The 20,645-nt window shown below is 44.3% G+C and overlaps 1 long non-coding RNA gene across 2 annotated transcripts; it reads left to right on the top strand.

The window, feature by feature from the left end:
* The first annotated feature begins 105 nt into the window (after positions 1 to 105).
* Positions 106 to 13,075, top strand: LOC144485841 (uncharacterized). Of its 2 annotated transcripts, none has more exons than XR_013496198.1 (3): positions 106 to 168; positions 8,414 to 8,934; positions 11,364 to 13,075. It is a non-coding gene; the product is annotated as an uncharacterized LOC144485841 (long non-coding RNA). The 2 variants fall into 2 exon arrangements; XR_013496197.1 differs by having other exon boundaries at positions 8,414 to 10,528; positions 11,364 to 12,152.
* The last annotated feature ends 7,570 nt before the right edge of the window (positions 13,076 to 20,645 follow it).

The following is a 20,645-nucleotide window of genomic DNA, read 5'->3' on the forward strand; positions in this document are numbered from 1 at the left end:
GACGGCAGCTCCGGACCAATAGGAAGAGGGGGCGGGGCTGGAGGACCGAGCGGGAGCGGCTGGTCCTCCGTCCAATCGGAGTGAATGAGGGGCGGGACCTGAAGCATGCGCAGTGCGGGTAATGGCGGCGGACGGACGGTTTCAACTTGGAAGCGAGATCAATACGAGGTAGAGGGCGGCGCGCGGGGAATGATAAATGTGGCGGGTGGGTGGAGAGGCTTCGTAAACATGTTGTTCAAACCCTGGAAATGAACTTCCCGGTCCCCCCCCCCTTTGTACCAAATGGAGCGGCGGCTTGTAGTGTTAGACCCGGGCTGACTGCCGCCATTGAGGCTGCATGTGGGAGGCCGGCAGGGATTGTGACCGGAGAGTGAAGCCCTGACGTCACAATGGAATGGGTGTGGGTGTGACGTCACAATGGAATGGGTGAGGGTGTGACGTCACAATGGAATGGGTGAGGGTGTGACGTCACAATGGAATGGGTGAGGGTGTGACGTCACAATGGAATGGGTGAGGGTGTGACGTCACAATGGAATGGGTGAGGGTGTGATGTCACAATGGAATGGGTGAGGGTTCCAGATGAGCTGAGACTGGGCTGGAGTCGGGCGATGGCACTGACATGTGACCCGGTGGCACAGTGGTTAGTGCAGCTGCCCAACAGCGCCAGGGACCCGGGTTCAATTCCAGCCTCGGGTCGCTGTCTGTGCAGAGTTTCTACATTCCCCCCGTGTCTGTGTGGGTTTCCTCCGGGTGTTCCGGTTTCCTCCCACAGTCCAAAGATATGCCGGTTAGACGGATTGGCCATGCTAAATTGCCACTTGGTATCAGGGGGATTAACAGGTAAATATGTGGATAGGGCCTGGATGGGATTGTTGTCGGTGCAGGCTCGATGGGCTGAATGGCCTCCTTCTACACTGTATTTTATTATTCATTAGTGTTAATTAATTACTATTAATGCTTCTATGAATGAAGGTGGTCTTGATGATGATGTGGACATGTGGCTGGAAGCTCATCTTGGGATGAACTATTTCACCCTGGTTGTGAACAGCCTGGTTCAGCCTCAGACAGTTGCCAGGAGGAGAGATAAAGTTGTTGGCGAGGGAGTGGAGTTTGTCGTGGGGACTGAACACAATGGGTTCAGTCTTCCCAGTATTTATATGAAATAAATTTCTGTTCTTTCAGTACTGGATGCCAGACAAGTCAGGATGGTGTGTGAGTTGGAGAGGAACTTGGAGCTGATGGTGTTCACAGGGTTTGGAAATTCTGTCAAAGTTCCTGTTGAGTTGTAGATGTATAAAATCTCTCTCCTCACCTCCGGCCTCTCCTACTTCTCTCTGTTTCCACTCAGAGTGTGGAGATGCCGGCGTTGGACTGGGGTAAACACAGTAAGAAGTCTCACAACACCAGGTTAAAGTCCAACAGGTTTATTTGGTAGCACAAGCCACAAGCTTTTGGAGCGCTGCCCCTTCATCAGGTGAGTGGGAGTCGTGTTCCCAAACAGGGCATATAAAGACACAAACTCAATTTACAAGATAATGGTTGGAATGTGAGTCTTTACACGTAATCAAGTCTTAAAGGTACAGACAATGTGAGTGGAGAGAGGATTAAGCACAGATTAAAGAGGTGTGTTTTGCAAGCATGTGGAGATGCAGGCGTTGGACTGGGGTAAACAGCAGTATGTAGCCGAACAACACCAGGTTAAAGTCCAACAGGTATATTTGGTAGCAAACGCCACTAGCTTTCGGAGCGTTGCTCCTTGGTCAGGTGAAGGACAGTTAGTGAGATTTTGCAACCCTCGGCAAGTCGTGGGGGTTTACAGATTGTGTGACATGAACCCAAGATCCCGGTTGAGGCATAATAAGAGAAGAAGCCTAAGCATCTTCTCAGTGCTTTTGCACTAGCAGGTAAGGGAAGTTCAGAAAGGGGGCGCATACGGTCTGGATCAGGGCCAATGACCCCGTTTTCCACCACGTATCCTAGGATGGCTAAACGGCGCGTACGAAACACACACTTCTCCCTGTTGTAGGTCAGGTTCAGGCGAGATGCAGTGCGTAGGAAGTTCAGGAGATTTGTGTCGTGGTCCTGCTGGTCATGGCCGCAGATGGTGACGTTATCCAGGTACGGGAAGGTAGCCCGCAGCCCGTTCTGGTCCACCATTCGGTCCATAGCACGCTGGAAGACCGAGACCCCATTGGTGACACCAAAGGGAACCCTGAGAAAGTGATACAAGCGACGGTCAGCTCACACAGGGTGACAGTATCTCAGATCGATATTGCAAATGTAAGTTCCGATCATTAACTAATGTAATTGCAACTGGACCACACCAGTTGCTGTTTTTGAGTGTTGTCTTTTGTTGCAATGTTAAGAATCTCCATCACTCTCTCTGTGGAAACTGAATTACCCGCGTGTGTGCGCGCGCACCCTGCTGGGCACTAACTGGAACTGCCAGTGTGGGGTTTTTGCACGGCATTCGCTATATCTCTGCAGCAGTGTGGGCTCCATGGCACAGAAGTACCCGGCGCTGTCGGAAATCAGTGTGTTACTGATCGTCAGCTCGCTAGTCTTGTTCTTTTTATCAAATTTGGAAGAAAACCGATCATTGAGGTCGGGATTCTTTTGTACATTCTCTCCAATAAGCTGAAACATGTACACTGGAGCTTTCCCGGGCTGCTGACTGTACCAGTACACATAAGGGCTGGAATCGCTTGTTTTCAAAGTGCAGGTTAGTGTGACATCATTTTCCTCTTTAACCTTTATTACAGGATCCAATTGTTCCACTTCGTCTTGGTGGCTCCTTTCTAACAGAAACAACAGCAATATGACAATCAGAGTTAGCCTCAGATTAAACGACACAATTATCATTATCACTATTGTTTTATCAACAAGAATATCTGGGTTACAGCAGTCAGGAGGAGCTTGTAGTTTTACTGGGAAGAAAATACTTACTGAGAAGTGAGAGAATGATGAGGATCGGAGTGAGATAGTTCACCATGATGCTTCCTGAGTCTGTAACTCTGCAATGAGTGAAATCCTGTCAGAGACAGAAAGACACTGTTCCACTGCACTGCTGATCCAACCAATGAGAGGAATGGAGCAGCGGCAGCAATCCGTCCAATCACACAATAGGTTCAGAGTGAGAGCAGAAAACGGAAGTCGTGGGCGGGGATGCAGGAGACAAAATATTGAGTGAAGTGTGAGGCAGCTTCAGCTGCACCCGGAACGGAAATAGCGAGACTTCCATCTCCGGAATCTGTCACCATTCTGCACCTGCTCACTGTCCAAGTGACTGAGAAGAAATAGAGAGGGAGGGGCATAACGGGGCCAGGGACATGAACAAAATAGAAACATATTCTATTGGAAAGACGGAGGATGAGGGGAGACTTAATAGAGGTGTATAAAATTATGAAAGGCATAGATAGGGTGAACGGTGGGAAGCTTTTCCCCGGGTCGGTGGTGACGTTCACGAGGGGTCATAGGTTCAAGGTGAAGGGGGGGAGGTTTAACACAGATATCAGAAGGACATATTTTACACAGAGGGTCGTGGGGACCTGGAATGTGTTGCCGGGCAAGGTGGTGGAGGCGGACAGACTGGGAACGTTTAAGACTTATCTAGACAGCTATATGAACGGAGTGGGAATGGAGGGATACAAAAGAGTGGTCTACTTTGGACCAGGGAGCGGCACGGGCTAATTGTTCTTTGTTTCTCGTTTCAAGGCTTCATTCTATGATCATCTTGCTGGTGCCAGTACAGAGCGAGACTGCGGATAGTTGGGAACCTGTCTCGGGGGCAGGGAATTCAGATGGTGTTCGTAAAGCAGAAGTGGAAATGAATAGGGTTGGGAAGCATTTTCTGATCAGGGCCAGTGTGATCTCCTGGACTCGTTTCGATCGCCTCAGGGGGTCGGAGAGGAATTTCCCAGATTTTTTTTCCCCATATTGGCCCTGGGGTTTTCACTCTGGGTTTTCGCCTCTCCCTGGAGATCACATGGTCTGGAATGGGGGGTGGGGGTGAGTTAATAGGTTGTGATGAACAAAGCATCGTAGCTGTGAGGGACAGCTCGGTGGATAGGATATTAGGATGTAGATAGGCTGGAAAATTGGGCGGGGATCCTGGATTCAGGATTCAATCCTGGACCGGGGAGCGGCGCAGGCTTGGAGGGCCGAAGGGCCTGTTCCTGTGCTGTATTGTTCTTTGTTCTTTTGTTCTTTGTATAGCGTATCAATGCAGGAGATGAGGCCACTCGGCCCATGGTATCTTTGCCTAACAGAATTCAGAATTGATGTGGAGAATTCAGAATTGATGTGGAGAATTCAGAATTACAGAATTCTTCAATTCAGCTTTCAAACCCCGCATCTCTCACAGTGACTGCATTTTTCTGCTTTCAACTTATCTCTCATTCCCTCCTGAAACTTACTATGAATGCACTGAACTCATTCGGGAGGGGTGTGTTGGAGGGGGCGATTTTACATGCCTTCATCTTGGAGCCTGTTATGTTTTGCACAACATGCCACAGTCGGTGCGGGTCTGTGTGGCTAGCCTGCGACTCTTGTTTGGTCCAGTAATGTCTTTTGGCATCTTTGATGAATCTCCTTAGATGATATCTGACTTTCCTGCATAAGTCAGGGTCGCCTGACTTGAACGCCTCAGACCGAGACTTCAGCAAACAGTGGATAGCCCTGTTCATACATAGTTTCCTGTTGGGGATTTGTTTCTTGGGCACATAATCTTCCACACACTTACTAATGAAGTCAGTTACTGTAGCAGCGTACTGGTTCAGGATGGTCGCAGAGTTTTTAAATGCTGATCAGACCACTGACTCGAAGCAGCCCCGAAGGAGATAATCCAATTCCTCGGACCAACAGTTCACGGCTTTTTTTGACTGATTTCGTCAAACAATATACGTTTGCTATCAATGCTCATATATATTTTTGCTTCGAAATAGCTCTTTTATTTACATTTTCTCAATATTGTTACTGGCCACGGTTGTGAGTCTCGAATGCACTCCGACATTGAACCGAACTCGGTATCCCACTGCCGCCTGGTGGCGGCGACCTGAACTGCAAAATGCAGCTTTCGATCACCTGTGAGTCAAGTTTACGTTTAACAGTTTCCGGTCATAAATTCCACTGTTTTTATTTATGCATTATTAGAATTTTAGATGTCACCCGGGGTGGAGAAGCTTATTTGATAAGTCCACCTCCTCCAGACAAAGACTATTGCACACATCCGAAGCATGGACATTCTGTCACTCAGCCGCTGTCCTCAGCTGCAAAGACAGAAAGATAAGCGGTGAATTTAGAATGTATCTATAATGCTAGATTTTACTCTCTGAAAAGTGCAGCATTCTGAAAATATCAATTGAACCGGTTTTGTGCCTTCTTTCTCATAAGCAAAATAAACCAAATTAGTCGGTTCGATCCTGACTATATGCTGATTCAAAACCTCCAAACATTCTCCAAAATCTTGGCGTTCTCTCGACTTCTTCGTGCCCAGGATTTGAACAGAGAACTTCAGCAATGATTTCAGCAGATTTAGCATCATTTTCCGATATAAATACCAGCGGTATGAAGACAAAAGCAAAATACTGTGGATATTGGAATCAGAAACCGAAACAGAAAATGCTGGAAAATCTCAGCAGGCCTGACAGCATCTGTGGGGGAGAGAAAAGAGCCAAAGTTCCGAGTCTAGAAGACTCTTCGTCAGACCTTCGTCTCAACAGTATAAAGGTCGCGTTGAAAAAACCCCAATTTATATTTCTGGCTGTGTCTTGGTATGTACTGCAGTCAACCATGAATCCACTCAACAGCCAAATTCCAGCGTGCATTAAACTGGATCCGCCAGCTGGGGACGCCAAAGAGACTCACCCAGCAACACATAGTCGGTTTTCTGGCTGAAATCGGGTTTTGTGTGCTGGTGAACTGCCATCTTGAACCGCTGCAGTCCCTGAGGTGTAGGTAAACCCACAGTGCTCCATTCACTGCCTCCCAGCTCTGAAACCAAGAATTGGGAAACAAACGTACGCTCAGCTGTTTGGAATTAGAAAGAAACCAAATGGTCTGACTGGATACCACCTTTTCATTCTCAGAAATGAACCAAACCGCAGAGGCATAGGACGTAACTCAACATTAACTTAAATCTTCACTAAAATCATTTCAGGCTCAGCCCGCTCTGTTCAACTCAACCAATAACTTCCTGCAAACATGTCGGTATTTGCTTTGTATTTGCTCCTCACAATTGCAGCTTTCTGAACTGACACTTTTACAAAGAACAAAATACTCCTCGTGCAGTCATGTGTTCTGTATTAACAGTATTTTCTCTCGATTTCTAAAGTGGTCTATCACATGATGATGTGAAGCATAATTATCGGATGGTAAAAGCACCGGGTTTCATCTGGACAAAACGGGCAATGGCAGTAACAGCGCACTCTGGCTTCATTCAGCACCGTTCCGTCAACCCAGACAATGCACTGCAGACGAGAAATGAGGCAAAAGCATCAAATATTTCCCGGTGACCGAATATGTTACCGAGAATCATAGCAAAGCATTCCTACAGTGCGGAAGGAGGCTATTCGGCCATCGAGCCTGCACCAACAACGATCCCACACAGGCACTATCCCCGTAACCCCATGTAACGCCTGGTAATCTCCCTGATGTGGAGATGCCGGCGTTGGACTGGGGTAAGCACAGTAAGAAGTCTCACAACACCAGGTTAAAGTCCAACAGGTTTATTTGGTAGCAAATACCATAAGCTTTCGGAGCGCTGCTCCTTCGTCAGATGGAGTGGTCTCTGTTCTCAAACAGGGCACAGACACAGAAATCAAATTACAGAATACTGATTAGAATGCAAATCTCTACAGCCAGCCAGGTCTTAAATGCACAGACAATGTGGGTGGAGGGAGCATTCAACACAGGTTAAAGAGATGTGTATTGTCTCCAGACAGTACAGCTTGTGAAATTGTGCAAGTCCAGGAGTCAAGCTGCGGGGGTTACTGATAATGTGACATAAATCCAACATCCCGATTTAGACCGTCCTCATGTGTGCGAAACTTGGCTTGATGAGGAAATCGAGACTCAGTGCCGATCTACTTGGATTTTGTGTTGATGAACGAGGTTTAGGGGGCAGAATGTTTTACATCCAGAATAAAGAGGGATCAAGTGTAATTGGTCGATCTTTCTTAAATATCTTCCATGTAAAAATATTTGATTTTGTTTAGAAGCTGCCTGTGGTCAGATAAACACCATGGGATCTGGGTTACCCAATGATTCGATTTCTTTTCACACACAAACGCAGAAAGTGCTGGAAAACCTCAGCCGGTCTGACAGCATTTGTGGGGAGAAAGTAGAGCCAACGTTTCGAGTCTATTAGGTGACCCTTCGTCAGATAAATGTTGTTGACGAAGACAAACTGTGCACGGATTCCACAGAAACTCCTTCAAATTTGGATTGGACAATGACTTCACGCGGAAAAAAAACAGTTTCAGGGACTGAGAGGAGGATGTACGTTCTGAGGAAGGATCATCTAGACTGGAAAATGTTGCTCTGTTCTCTTCCCACAGATGCTCTCCGACCTTCTGAGATTTTCTGTTTTTGTTTCAGATTGCAGCCTCCGCAGTATTTTGTTTTTAACTCGATTTCTTTTGTTGGTCAGTCGTGTTTGCAATTCAATGTTGTGTATTTCAGATAAGTTCAATTCAGAATATTAAATAAATGTTTGGATATTAAATAAAATCAGGATATTCCTCTTGTCAGGGTGAGGATGTTGAGCTAGAATAAAACATAACCAGAACGGTACAGGCCATCAACTAAATGGTTGATGCTTCAATTGAAATCCCGAGGCAGAGTTTCCGAGGATAACGGAGCCAGGCCTGAGCAGCGGGAGGAGCTTCTTGTATTTGAAACGATCATTTGAACTGCACTTGGGTAGAATTCACATGAATAATTACCTCAAATTGAAATCAACGACTTCATTGTTGAACAATTAAGCAGTGAACACTTTTATCAATTAAAGTAACTGTAGTAAAGTAGGGCCCTGGTTTATAGAAAATTGATTTGTTCACACATGATCGGAAAGAGAAGCAGCAGCGGATCAAAAAACCACATCCTTACACCGGAAGAGCATAGTCTGATTCCAGCCCATCAGATTGCAGAGAACCCGAGTGTCTGAAACGTTATCTGGTGCATCTTACATTCGGGGAATACTGAAGTTGTTGATTCACTTCGCGCTCTTCTGCTGTGAGCTGTGCTCCGTTTTCCTATTGACATTGTTACTGTCTCACACGGTGCAAATGTATCTGTGCCTTGTCATTATGGTTCTACCAATTTGTAAGCGCAGGAAATTTACTCTGTAACCTATAGAGACTGTTTACTGATATTCATTTTGTTCCAGTGCCTCATTGTCTGAATGTTTTTACAGATCGGTGTCGCTCGGACCAAGTTTCACAAACTCCCACAGCGAGAACAGTCCAGAGCGGGGATTCGGTGCAGATAAACTGCAGTTATGACATTTCCAGCTTTTACAGAATGGATTGGTACAGGCAAAAACCCGGTCAGGGTCTGAAGTGGATAATAAGCGGATTCTCGGATGGCAAAGAGAGAAAGGAGCGATTCGAATTGGAACTTTCCACTGCGAGCAAATGGGGCCAGTTGATTATTGAAAACAGTGGGAGCGCGGATACCGCTCTGTATTACTGTGCGATAGAGCCCACACTGAGAGGAAAGACGGGAGTCACTGTACAAAAACCTCACGCCTGTGTACATTTGCTGCAACGATCAAACAAACAGCAGACTGCAGGCAAGATATGTCAGAGAGCAGGAAATGGAGCATGCGAGCGGGGTCGCCCGGGGCTTTGTAATTCCCCAATATCTGCCAGCGGCTTTGCTCAGATTTATTGACAGTCAGAGCATAACTTATCCGATGAAGGAAACAGTCACTCAGTGAGTGTGGGCTTTATGTTGAGGAAATCTTCCGCATTGTTGTTAATTTTATGCTGAAAATCTATTGTTTCAAATCAGATAATTGGTCTGTGTCCAAATACAGCAAAATCTGGAAAATATTCAGGCTTGGCCTGACAAGCAACATTCACGCCACATGCGTTCATCGAATCCTGCAGCGCAGATGGAGGCCATTTGGCCCATCGAGTCGGCACCGACAACAAGCCCACAAAGGCCCTACTTCCATCTCCCCACATATTTATCGTGCTAAACCGCCTGATACGTACGGGCAATTTAGCACGGCCAATCACCCTAACCCGCACACTTTTATACTATGAGAGGGAACCGGAGCAGCCAAAGGAAACCCACACAGACAGGGGAGAACGTGCAAACTCCACACAGACTGCGACCCGAGACCGGAATTGAACCCGGGTCCCTGGCGCTGTGAGGCAGCAGTGCGAACCACTGCGCCACCGTGTCGCCCCATGCAGTAACCATCTTCAAATGAGAGGATTTAACCATTGCCCCTTGACATTCAATGGCATTACCAACACTAACTCCCTCACTATTAACAATGGCATTACCAACACTAACTCCCTCACTATTAACAAGGACGCAGATTTCAGAACACAAGGGGACATGTGTAAGCCTTATACACATCATTGTTGAGGACACAGTTCAAACACTTGGATCCGTGTAGCGTTAATCTCAGACACAATGTGTAAGACAGACTGGGAAAGATGAAGTGGGGATGAGAGAGAGAGCACAATGCACAGCGGAGACTTGAGCAACTGGGGACATTTTCAATGGAGCTGCAATTCTGTTCAGAAGTGGTTGGCAGACTTGTACCCAATCAAGACAGGTTGGAAAAGATTGAAAAGGAACAGAGATAACCCGGCTGGCCTCTCAGTGCGTGACTGGAGAGCGGCATTTCTGGTGATCTTTATTAAACGGAGAGAGAAGACTTTTGTGTTCTGTGCAGTCGGCTGCTAGGTGGTTCATGCCAAACTGTAATGGGGACAGAATCTATAAGTAATTTGCGGAGACAAGTGGATAAATATTTGACCAGTAAACGGAAATTTTAAGAATATAAGATACATCGAATGCAAGCTGCTGATAAAGAATAAGTGGGGAACCCATCAACAGAGACAGTACGTGAGCAATGGGCCGAATGGTCTCTGTTAGTGCTACAACTGTCTACGATTCTAAGATTATGAACGGCTCTTTTCATTTAGAAAGACACCAGAGCACCGCAGTTATGAAACAATTTACTCTGTTGTTACACACCGGAAGCAGAGGGGGTCGGGGGCAGTGACGGTTCAAGTGGTCTCTGGTTCGAGAAACAGCCAATCACTCAGTGGCACCGCAAGTGACGTCAGAGACCGACATCCCATAATAGTGGTGACACGGTGGCTCATCAGAGTGTAAAGCTCCCGCCTCTCCTTCCCCTCCCCACCACTCAGAGTCTAGGCCTCGGCTGCAAGTCCCAGTCTAGAAATGAGACCCGGACTGATCCTCCTGTGCATCTTCATCAACATGGAGAAGAACACCCGCAAAAACCGCTTTCCAGTTGGGACTCTGATGCTGTTGATATTGTGTGGGTTTATGTTTCTATTATTCATTATTTCAACACTCTCTTCACATCATGCGGTTTGTGAGTGATTTTCTTCTGTTCACAGCCGTTCAGTGTGAGTTTCAGAGCTCCCACCCTGAGCAGATGGTGTCTCGGGAAAGGGAACGGTTTGAACTGAATTGCCGGCTCTCCGTTGCTACAGACGTTACCGTTCTCTGGTTCAGACAAACACTGACATGGGCTCCGACACTGATCGCCTCCATTTACGATGGAAGTGCGACCGAAGGACGTTACACACTGTCCTTTGACCGAGTAAAGAATTCAAAAACCATCTGTATTGATGACACCTCGGTCCAGGACTCCGGAATGTATCTGTGCGTGAAGCAGACACAGTGAGACACAGAGCGGATCCGGGTGAACACTATCCTGCTCACTGCCCTGCCTCCGCTGCACGTTTAAATTTACCCAAAACTGGTGCCTTTAGCAATGCCGCTGATATTAGAAGTATCGATTTTCCATTTTTAACCTTCCATCTGGATAGAGTTGCAATATCCGATAACTGTCAGTACAGATGCAGTGTGTGGAAACATATTAAGTAAACTCTCTTGTTTCGTTGTTCCACACACACTGAGTAAAGAAACAAACAGGAAAAATAACTGCTTCTCAGACACCTCAGCGGATAGAAATGCAACAGAAAGATGGCTAAACATGGAAAAAAAGGAAGATAGAAAGATCTATAATAAGTAGATTTGTTCTTTGGATAGATAGACGCATAGATTAGTTAATTCCGTCTATGTACGCAAGCACTTTATTTATCCCCGTATGTATCTTCATGTTAATTGTATTCTTATTTTGACAGATGTTCCTTGTCACTCGGAAACATTTCAGATGTCGGTGAATCGGGTAAAACTGGGACAGACCGTCTCCCTTCACCACAATGTTACTGTCACTGCAAATGACTTTGTGTTCTGGTACCGGCAATTCACCGATCAACCTCCCGAGTATCTCGTATCCACATTCAGAGATGCAAAAGTTGAGGGAAGGTTTACAGTATCTGTGGACGGTGTGAAAGGCTCCACTGCTCTCACTGTTAACACGGTTGAGTTGTCAGACGCTGCGGTGTATTACAGTGCCGTGAGGCACGGTGAAACAGAGAGATCAGGAGCCTGTACAATAACTCACTCATGATGTGGAGATGCCGGCGTTGGACTGGGGTAAACAAAGTAAGAAGTCTTACAACACCAAGTTAAAGTCCAACAGGTTTATTTGGTAGCAAAAGCCACTGGCTTTCGGAACAGGCTGTTCCTTCGTCAGGTGGGTGGGAGTTCTGATCACAAACAGGGCACAAAGACACAAACTCAATTTACATGAATAATGATTGGAATGTGAGTCTTTACAGCTAATCAAGTCTTAAAGGTACAGGCAATATGAGTGGAAGGAGCAATAACTCACTCGACATGGGGACAGAGGACACAACAGCACATTGACTTTAGAAATGAGTGTGATGCAAGTAAAATCGACAGAAAATGTTCTTGATCCGAGTAATATGGTGGAATTGAAAATGCATGTTATTATTTCTAATCATTGAACTTCCAGATTAACACTCAAAAGAAACATGTAAATCATTCTTTGATACATTGGCTGATTGAAATTTGGTTATCACAATTGTTTTATTATGAGCGAGCTTTCAAAACGTCCGTTCGTTCGAAATGAACGATTCAAACATATCAGTTGTGGATTTATGAGTTTATTAAAGCAAAATTCATCCATCTACACAGCTGGACAGGCGCTGTGCTAATGGCGCAGGCGCGTCTGAAAACTGAGATAAATGATTTGTATCAACACTAAACAGCAAATGTAGCAAAATCGAAATGATAAAGGCAGCAGATGTAATAGCAATAACATCAAAGTAATAAAACACATAATAAACTGCAACAATAAAAATCCTGCAATATGATGCAGCAACATAAACACAATTGAGAATCGCTGTTTCACAGATGACGTCCCAAGACTTCATCTTTCGCTAAAACTTGCAGAACCGTCAGTCCCCCCTGTCACAGGTGACAGCTGGAGTTACAGGAAATACCTGTGCGTCTTGACACCACCACAAACTACAGCGCAAGAGCCGATGTGTGAATTACGGAAGTTCTGAACCGGAAACTCTGGGATCTATCCCCACTTCAGGGCATTATGGTTACAGACATTATCCGGTCACACAGGTTGATGATCTGCTTGTAAATTCTTCCAATAAGCCGAATGACAAGTGATAAGAACAGGAGAGTTCCCTGGCCAGCCTTACTGCAGGAGGTGATGGAAACCACTGCAGGACTTTGCCAGGCATATTCATGGAGCAATCAAATGGAAATCTCTGGTCTACCAGCGCCGCCTCAGGGCATGGTACCTGGCACATGGTACCTACAATATTACTGAACGCCATGACATGCTGAGTCAAAATTGTCTGCTGGTGTTTTCTGCACAGATGGGGAAACAGTTTGGGTCATCAAACTGTACAAATATTCTCATGTTAATTCTGTAAACTGCCCCGTTGCTTTGTTTTGGTAATACATTTTTAATAAGAAAACATATCTTGGAATTAATAGTTTGAGAAATCACCAGGATTTCAGGTTTCATTTCAGACTCACTCTGATCACAATGTTTGCCTAACGCTCTGTTATGTTGAGTGGGGCTCTGACAGTTTTTGTACAGGTTCAGCCCAGCTCTGTGTCTCTGTGGGTCTCAGAGCGCAGTAATAAACCCCGGAGTCTGCCAGCTCTGTTTTAGACACTTTCAGCGGGACGGTGCGGGTTGTATCATTGAGTTCCGCTGAAAAACGGTCCCCTGAGGATCCCCCTGTGTTTCCGCCGTATTTGTTTGCCTGCAGCAGGAACTCCATGGATCCGCTGGGATACTGACGGTACCAGAACAAGTATAGAGTGCTCGCACTTGTAGTTGAATAATTACAGAACAACCTTACATTGACTCCTTCAGTAACGGAGACTGCAGGTGTCTGTGAAACAGAATCTCCTCGACAATGCCCTGTAAAAACACAAAGGAATATTAAGTTACACAATGCGCCTGCACTCTGTTTCCCCCAGGACTTGCTCGTCATCCTGAACATAACCTTAGAGAGAAATCAGACGGCTGAACAGAAGCATATTTTTCACAGTTCAGTGGCTGGAACGGGAAGGTGCTGGCGGTGATGAAATAAAACTTCCAGCATAAACATCCTGTACTTTCTAACGAGATTAGTTCCTCGCCTTCATTCCCTGTGACTGGAACGGGAAATTGCTCAGTGTCTGTGTGTTTGAAAGTCTAGTGATTGTCAAATCATTTTTTGTTATCAGAGAAGTTTGAATTTCAGCCTAACTCGTCCTCTCTCATTCCCTGAGGGGAAATGTGTCGGCTGCCATCAAACAGTGTTCAGTGTTGAAATCAGCGAGATCCGAATGACTATTCGAAGTTGGGATCAAGCCAATCCTCCTATCGCCTCCCCTCACCCCCTTCCACTGAACGAACTGCCCGACAGAATATAGTGTGAGGGAAACATGTGAAACACAGTGTTGAGCAACTTGTGAACTTACCAGTTAAAAGAGCTGCTGCTGTGAGGAATAAATATAGGGTAACAGGAAACATGTTTGCAGAGAGCTCGCAGTGGATGTGACCAGAAAGGGTTGAAAGATGAAATTGTTTTCGTCAAGAGTTGGAAAGAAGTTGAGTCATATCCGGGCCCCTATTGATTGGTTCATTGCTGCCGACCTCATCATATGACATCCAATTGGCTTCAAATAATAAAATTCAGTCTCACCAATTCCAATTCAGAATTAGAAGAAATCATAGAAGAAATCATAGAAACCCTACAGTACAGAAAGAGGCCATTCAGCCCATCGAGTCTGCACCGACCACAATCCCACCCAGGCCCCACCCCCATATCCCTACACATTTTACCCACGAATCCCTCTAATCTACGCATCCCAGGACACTAAGGGGCAACTTTAGCATGGCCAATCAACCTAACCCGCACATGTTTGGACTGTGGGAGGAAACCGGAGCACCCGGAGGAAACCCACGCAGACACGAGGAGAATGTGCAAACTCCACACACACAGTGACCCAAGCCGGGAATCGAACCCAGGTCCCTGGAGCTGTGAAGCAGCAGTGCTAACCACTGTGCTACCGTGCCGGAAGAAGATATTTGGTGAGGTATGTAAATCAACAAGCCCCAAAATGTTCTCAATGACCCCATTCCAAACCTGATTGAACAGAATCTGATGTGGAGATGCCGGTGTTGGACTGGGGTGAACACAGTAAGAAGTCTCACAACACCAGGTTAAAGTCCAACAGGTTTATTTGGTAGCAAACACCACAAGCTTTCGGAGCGCTGCCCCTTCGTCAGATGGAGTGGAAATGTGCTCTCAAACAGGGCACACAGACACAAAATCAAGTTACAGAATACTGATTAGAATGCGAATCCCGACAGCCAGCCAGGTCTTAAAGATACAGACAATGCAGATGCAGAAATAGGCAGAGCCCCCAGGATGGGTAATTAGCACTAAAAAAAAATTAGCAGACAAATCCCTCCACCCACATTGTCTGAATCTTTAAGACTTGGCTGGCTGTAGGGATTCGCATTCTAATCAGTATTCTGTAACTTGATTTTGTGTCTCTGTACCAGACTGTGAGGCCCTATGCTATAGCTTGTTTAGCTTGTTCAGCTTGTTTAGTTTAGCTTATGCCTGAATCCGGCACTGCTGGCAACCCACCGATCAAGCTCCCGAGTATGTCGTATCCACATTCAGAGATGAAACAGCTGGGGGAAGGTTTAAAGTATCTGTGGACCGTGAGAAAGGCTCCACTACTCTCACTGTTCACTCGGTTGAGCTGTCAGACTCTGCGGTGTATTACAGTGCAATGAGGCACGGTGAATCAGAGATCAGAAACCTATACAAAAACACACTCGACATGGGGACTGTGGACACAATACCAAAATGCCTCAGATGTGAGCATGATTCAAGCAATATCGATATAAAATGTTCTGCTTGCGATTAACATAATGGAATTAAAACATATTTTATTATTTATCACAATGAAACTTGCAGACTAACCTTCAGTAGAAACATAAAAAACACTCCCTGATACATTGGCTTATTTAAATTTCGTTGGTATACGTGTTTGATTATTAGCGACCGTCCAAGACTTCCGTTCTTTCGAAGTGAACAATGCAAACTGGTCAGTTCTGGATTTATGAGTTTATTGCAGGGAAATTCATCCATCTAATCAACAGAACAGGTCCTGTTCTAATGGCGCAGACGCGTCCGGAAACGGGGACAAATGCACTGATATCAATACTAAACGTCAAATGTAACAACATCAAAATAATGACAGAGGCATCAGATGCAGTAGTAGTATCATCAAAGTAATAAAACACACAATAAACTGCTGCACAAAAATCCTGCAATATCATGTAGCAATGTTAACAACATTGAGAGTCGCTGTTTCACAGACGCCGCACCAAGACTTCATCTTTCGCTAAAACTTGCAGAACCTTGAGTTCAACTTGTAAATTGGTGAATAATTTTCCCCTTCAGCCGTATTTCAGATAAGCACTGGAGTTGGGACGTCTTGTTGAAGTTGGACAAGACATTGGTAAGGTCACACTTGGAATTCTGTGTACAGTTCTGGTCACCCTATTATAGAAAGGATATTATTAAATTAGAAAGAGTGCAGAAAAGATTTACGAGGATGCGACCGGGACTTGATTGTTTGAGTTATAAGGAGAGGCTGGAGAGACTGGGACTTTTTTCTCTGGAGCGTAGGAGGCTGAGGTGTGATGTTATAGAGGTCTATAAAATAATGAGGGGCACAGATCAGCTCGATAGTCAATATATTTTCCCAAAGATAAGGAAGTCTAAAACCAGAGGGCATAGGTTTAAGGTGAGAGGGGAGAGATACAAAAGTTCCAGAGGGGCAATTTATAATTATTGGAGGATCTTGTTGCAGGATTACGCTGCTGTATTTTTCTTATTCCTAAGAAAAATACAGCAGTGTATTCCTGCAACAAGATCCTCCAGTAGTCTGAGAATTCACTGATCTCCCAAGCAGAGGCCATTTACCTCAGATCACCACCAGAGGGAGCGCCCTCACCGTGTTTGTGTGATCACGGTATCAGGAGTGGGTTCCATTCCACATTGATACAGGGAAACATAAACCAGGAGAACTGGGTTAATTGTTAGATTACACAGTGATATGTTACAGGGCAGTAATCCAGGGGAACTGGATTAATTGTTAGATTACACAGTGATATGTTACAGAGCAGTAATCCAGGGGAACTGGATTAATTGTTAGATTACACAGTGATATGTTACAGAGCAGTAATCCAGGGGAACTGGATTAATTGTTGGATTACACAGTGATATGTTACAGAGCAGTAATCCAGGGGAACTGGATTAATTGTTAGATTACACAGTGATATGTCACAGAGCAGTAATCCAGGGGAACTGGATTAATTGTTAGATTACACAGTGATATGTTACAGAGCAGTAATCCAGGGGAACTGGATTAATTGTTGGATTACACAGTGATATGTTACAGAGCAGTAATCCAGGGGAACTGGATTAATTGTTAGATAACACAGTGATATGTTACAGAGCAGTAATCCAGGGGAACTGGATTAATTGTTGGATTACACAGTGATATGTTACAGAGCAGTAATCCAGGGGAACTGGATTAATTGTTGGATTACACAGTGATATGTTACAGAGCAGTAATCCAGGAGAACTGGATTAATTATTAGATTACACAGTGATATGTCACAGAGCAGTAATCCAGGGGAACTGGATTAATTATTAGATTACACAGTGATATGTTACAGAGCAGTAATCCAGGGGAACTGGATTAATTGTGAGATTACACAGTGATATGTCACAGAGCAGTAATCCAGGGGAACTGGATTAATTGTTGGATTACACAGTGATATGTTACAGAGCAGTAATCCAGGGGAACTGGATTAGTTGTGAGATTACACAGTGATATGTCACAGAGCAGTAATCCAGGAGAACTGGATTAATTGTTAGATTACACAGTGATATGTTACAGAGCAGGAATCCAGGGGAACTGGATTAATTGTTAGATTACACAGTGATATGTTACAGAGCAGTAATCCAGGGGAACTGGATTAATTGTTAGATTACACAGTGATATGTTACAGAGCAGTAATCCAGGGGAACTGGATTAATTGTTGGATTACACAGTGATATGTTACAGAGCAGTAATCCAGGGGAACTGGATTAATTGTTAGATTACACAGTGATATGTTACAGAGCAGTAATCCAGGGGAACTGGATTAATTGTTAGATTACACAGTGATATGTTACAGAGCAGGAATCCAGGGGAACTGGATTAATTGTTGGATTACACAGTGATATGTTACAGAGCAGTAATCCAGGAGAACTGGATTAATTGTTAGATTACACAGTGATATGTCACAGAGCAGTAATCCAGGGGAACTGGATTAATTGTTAGATTACACAGTGATATGTTACAGAGCAGTAATCCAGGAGAACTGGATTAATTGTTAGATTACACAGTGATATGTCACAGAGCAGTAATCCAGGAGAACTGGATTAAATGTTGGATTACACAGTGATATGTCACAGAGCAGTAATCCAGGGGAACTGGATTAATTATTAGATTACACAGTGATATGTCACAGAGCAGTAATCCAGGGGAACTGGATTAATTATTAGATTACACAGTGATATGTTACAGAGCAGTAATCCAGGAGAACTGGATTAATTATTAGATTACACAGTGATATGTTACAGAGCAGTAATCCAGGGGAACTGGATTAATTGTTAGATTACACAGTGATATGTTACAGAGCAGTAATCCAGGGGAACTGGATTAATTGTTAGATTACACAGTGATATGTTACAGAGCAGTAATCCAGGGGAACTGGATTAATTATTAGATTACACAGTGATATGTTACAGAGCAGTAATCCAGGGGAACTGGATTAATTGTTAGATTACACAGTGATATGTTACAGAGCAGTAATCCAGGGGAACTGGATTAATTGTGAGATTACACAGTGATATGTCACAGAGCAGTAATCCAGGGGAACTGGATTAATTGTTGGATTACACAGTGATATGTTACAGAGCAGGAATCCAGGGGAACTGGATTAATTGTTGGATTACACAGTGATATGTTACAGAGCAGTAATCCAGGGGAACTGGATTAATTGTTGGATTACACAGTGATATGTTACAGAGCAGTAATCCAGGGGAACTGGGTTAATTGTTAGATTACACAGTGATATGTCACAGAGCAGTAATCCAGGGGAACTGGATTAATTGTTAGATTACACAGTGATATGTTACAGAGCAGTAATCCAGGGGAACTGGATTAATTGTTAGATTACACAGTGATATGTTACAGAGCAGTAATCCAGGGGAACTGGATTAATTGTTAGATTACACAGTGATATGTCACAGAGCAGTAATCCAGGGGAACTGGGTTAATTGTTAGATTACACAGTGATATGTTACAGAGCAGTAATCCAGGGGAACTGGATTAATTGTTAGATTACACAGTGATATGTCACAGAGCAGTAATCCAGGGGAACTGGGTTAATTGTTAGATTACACAGTGATATGTTACAGAGCAGTAATCCAGGGGAACTGGATTAATTGTTAGATTACACAGTGATATGTTACAGAGCAGTAATCCAGGGGAACTGGATTAATTGTTAGATTACACAGTGATATGTTACAGAGCAGTAATCCAGGGGAACTGGATTAATTGTTAGATTACACAGTGATATGTTACAGAGCAGTAATCCAGGAGAACTGGATTAATTGTTAGATTACACAGTGATATGTTACAGAGCAGTAATCCAGGGGAACTGGATTAATTGTTGGATTACACAGTGATATGTTACAGAGCAGTAATCCAGGGGAACTGGATTAATTGTTAGATTACACAGTGATATGTTACAGAGCAGTAATCCAGGGGAACTGGATTAATTGTTAGATTACACAGTGATATGTTACAGAGCAGTAATCCAGGAGAACTGGATTAATTGTTAGATTACACAGTGATATGTTACAGAGCAGTAATCCAGGAGAACTGGATTAATTGTTGGATTACACAGTGATATATTACAGAGCAGTAATCCAGGGGAACTGGATTAATTGTTAGATTACACAGTGATATGTTACAGAGCAGTAATCCAGGGGAACTGGATTAATTGTTAGATTACACAGTGATATGTCACAGAGCAGTAATCCAGGGGAACTGGATTAATTGTTAGATTACACAGTGATATGTCACAGAGCAGTAATCCAGGGGAACTGGATTAATTGTTAGATTACACAGTGATATGTTACAGAGCAGTAATCCAGGGGAACTGGAGTAATTGTTAGATTACACAGTGATATGTCACAGAGCAGAAATGGATGTTAAGTTTGCTGATGACACAACGATAGATTGGAAAATAAATGGTGATGAGGATGTAAGGGGACGATGAAGGGACATAAGTAGTTCAGTGAATTGGCAAAGCTTCGCCAAATTGTGTTTAATGTGGGCGGATGTGAAAATGTACATTTTGGCCTGATGAATATAAAATACACTTAATAACTAAATGGTGCGAGATCACAACATTCTGAGGGACAGAGGGATTGGGCCGTCCTTGGGCATGAATCAAAAGGGGCTAATATACAGGTACAGCAATTAATCAGAAATGTCATGAAATGTTACCATTTATGACGAGGGAATGAATTATTAAATAGGAAGGGTCAGAAATTCCTCAGATATAGGAGCAGATTTAGGCCATTCGGCCCATCGAGTCCGTTCCGTCATTCGATCATGGCTGATATGCTCCTCATCCCCATTTTCCTGCCTTCTCCCCATAACCCTTCAACCCATTACCAATTAAAAATCTGTCTAACCCCTCCTTAAATTTACTCACTGTCCCAGCCTCCTCCGCTCTTTGGGGTAGCGAATTTCACAGATTCACAACCCTTTGGGAGAAGTAGTTTCTCCTCAACTCTGTTTTAAATTTGCTGCCCCTTATCCTAAGACTGTGACCTCTCGTCCTAGAATGTCCCAGAAGAGGAAGCATCCTCTCCACGTCTACTTTATCC

Source organism: Mustelus asterias, unplaced genomic scaffold (assembly GCF_964213995.1).
Source record: "Mustelus asterias unplaced genomic scaffold, sMusAst1.hap1.1 HAP1_SCAFFOLD_235, whole genome shotgun sequence".
NCBI lineage: Eukaryota > Metazoa > Chordata > Chondrichthyes > Carcharhiniformes > Triakidae > Mustelus > Mustelus asterias.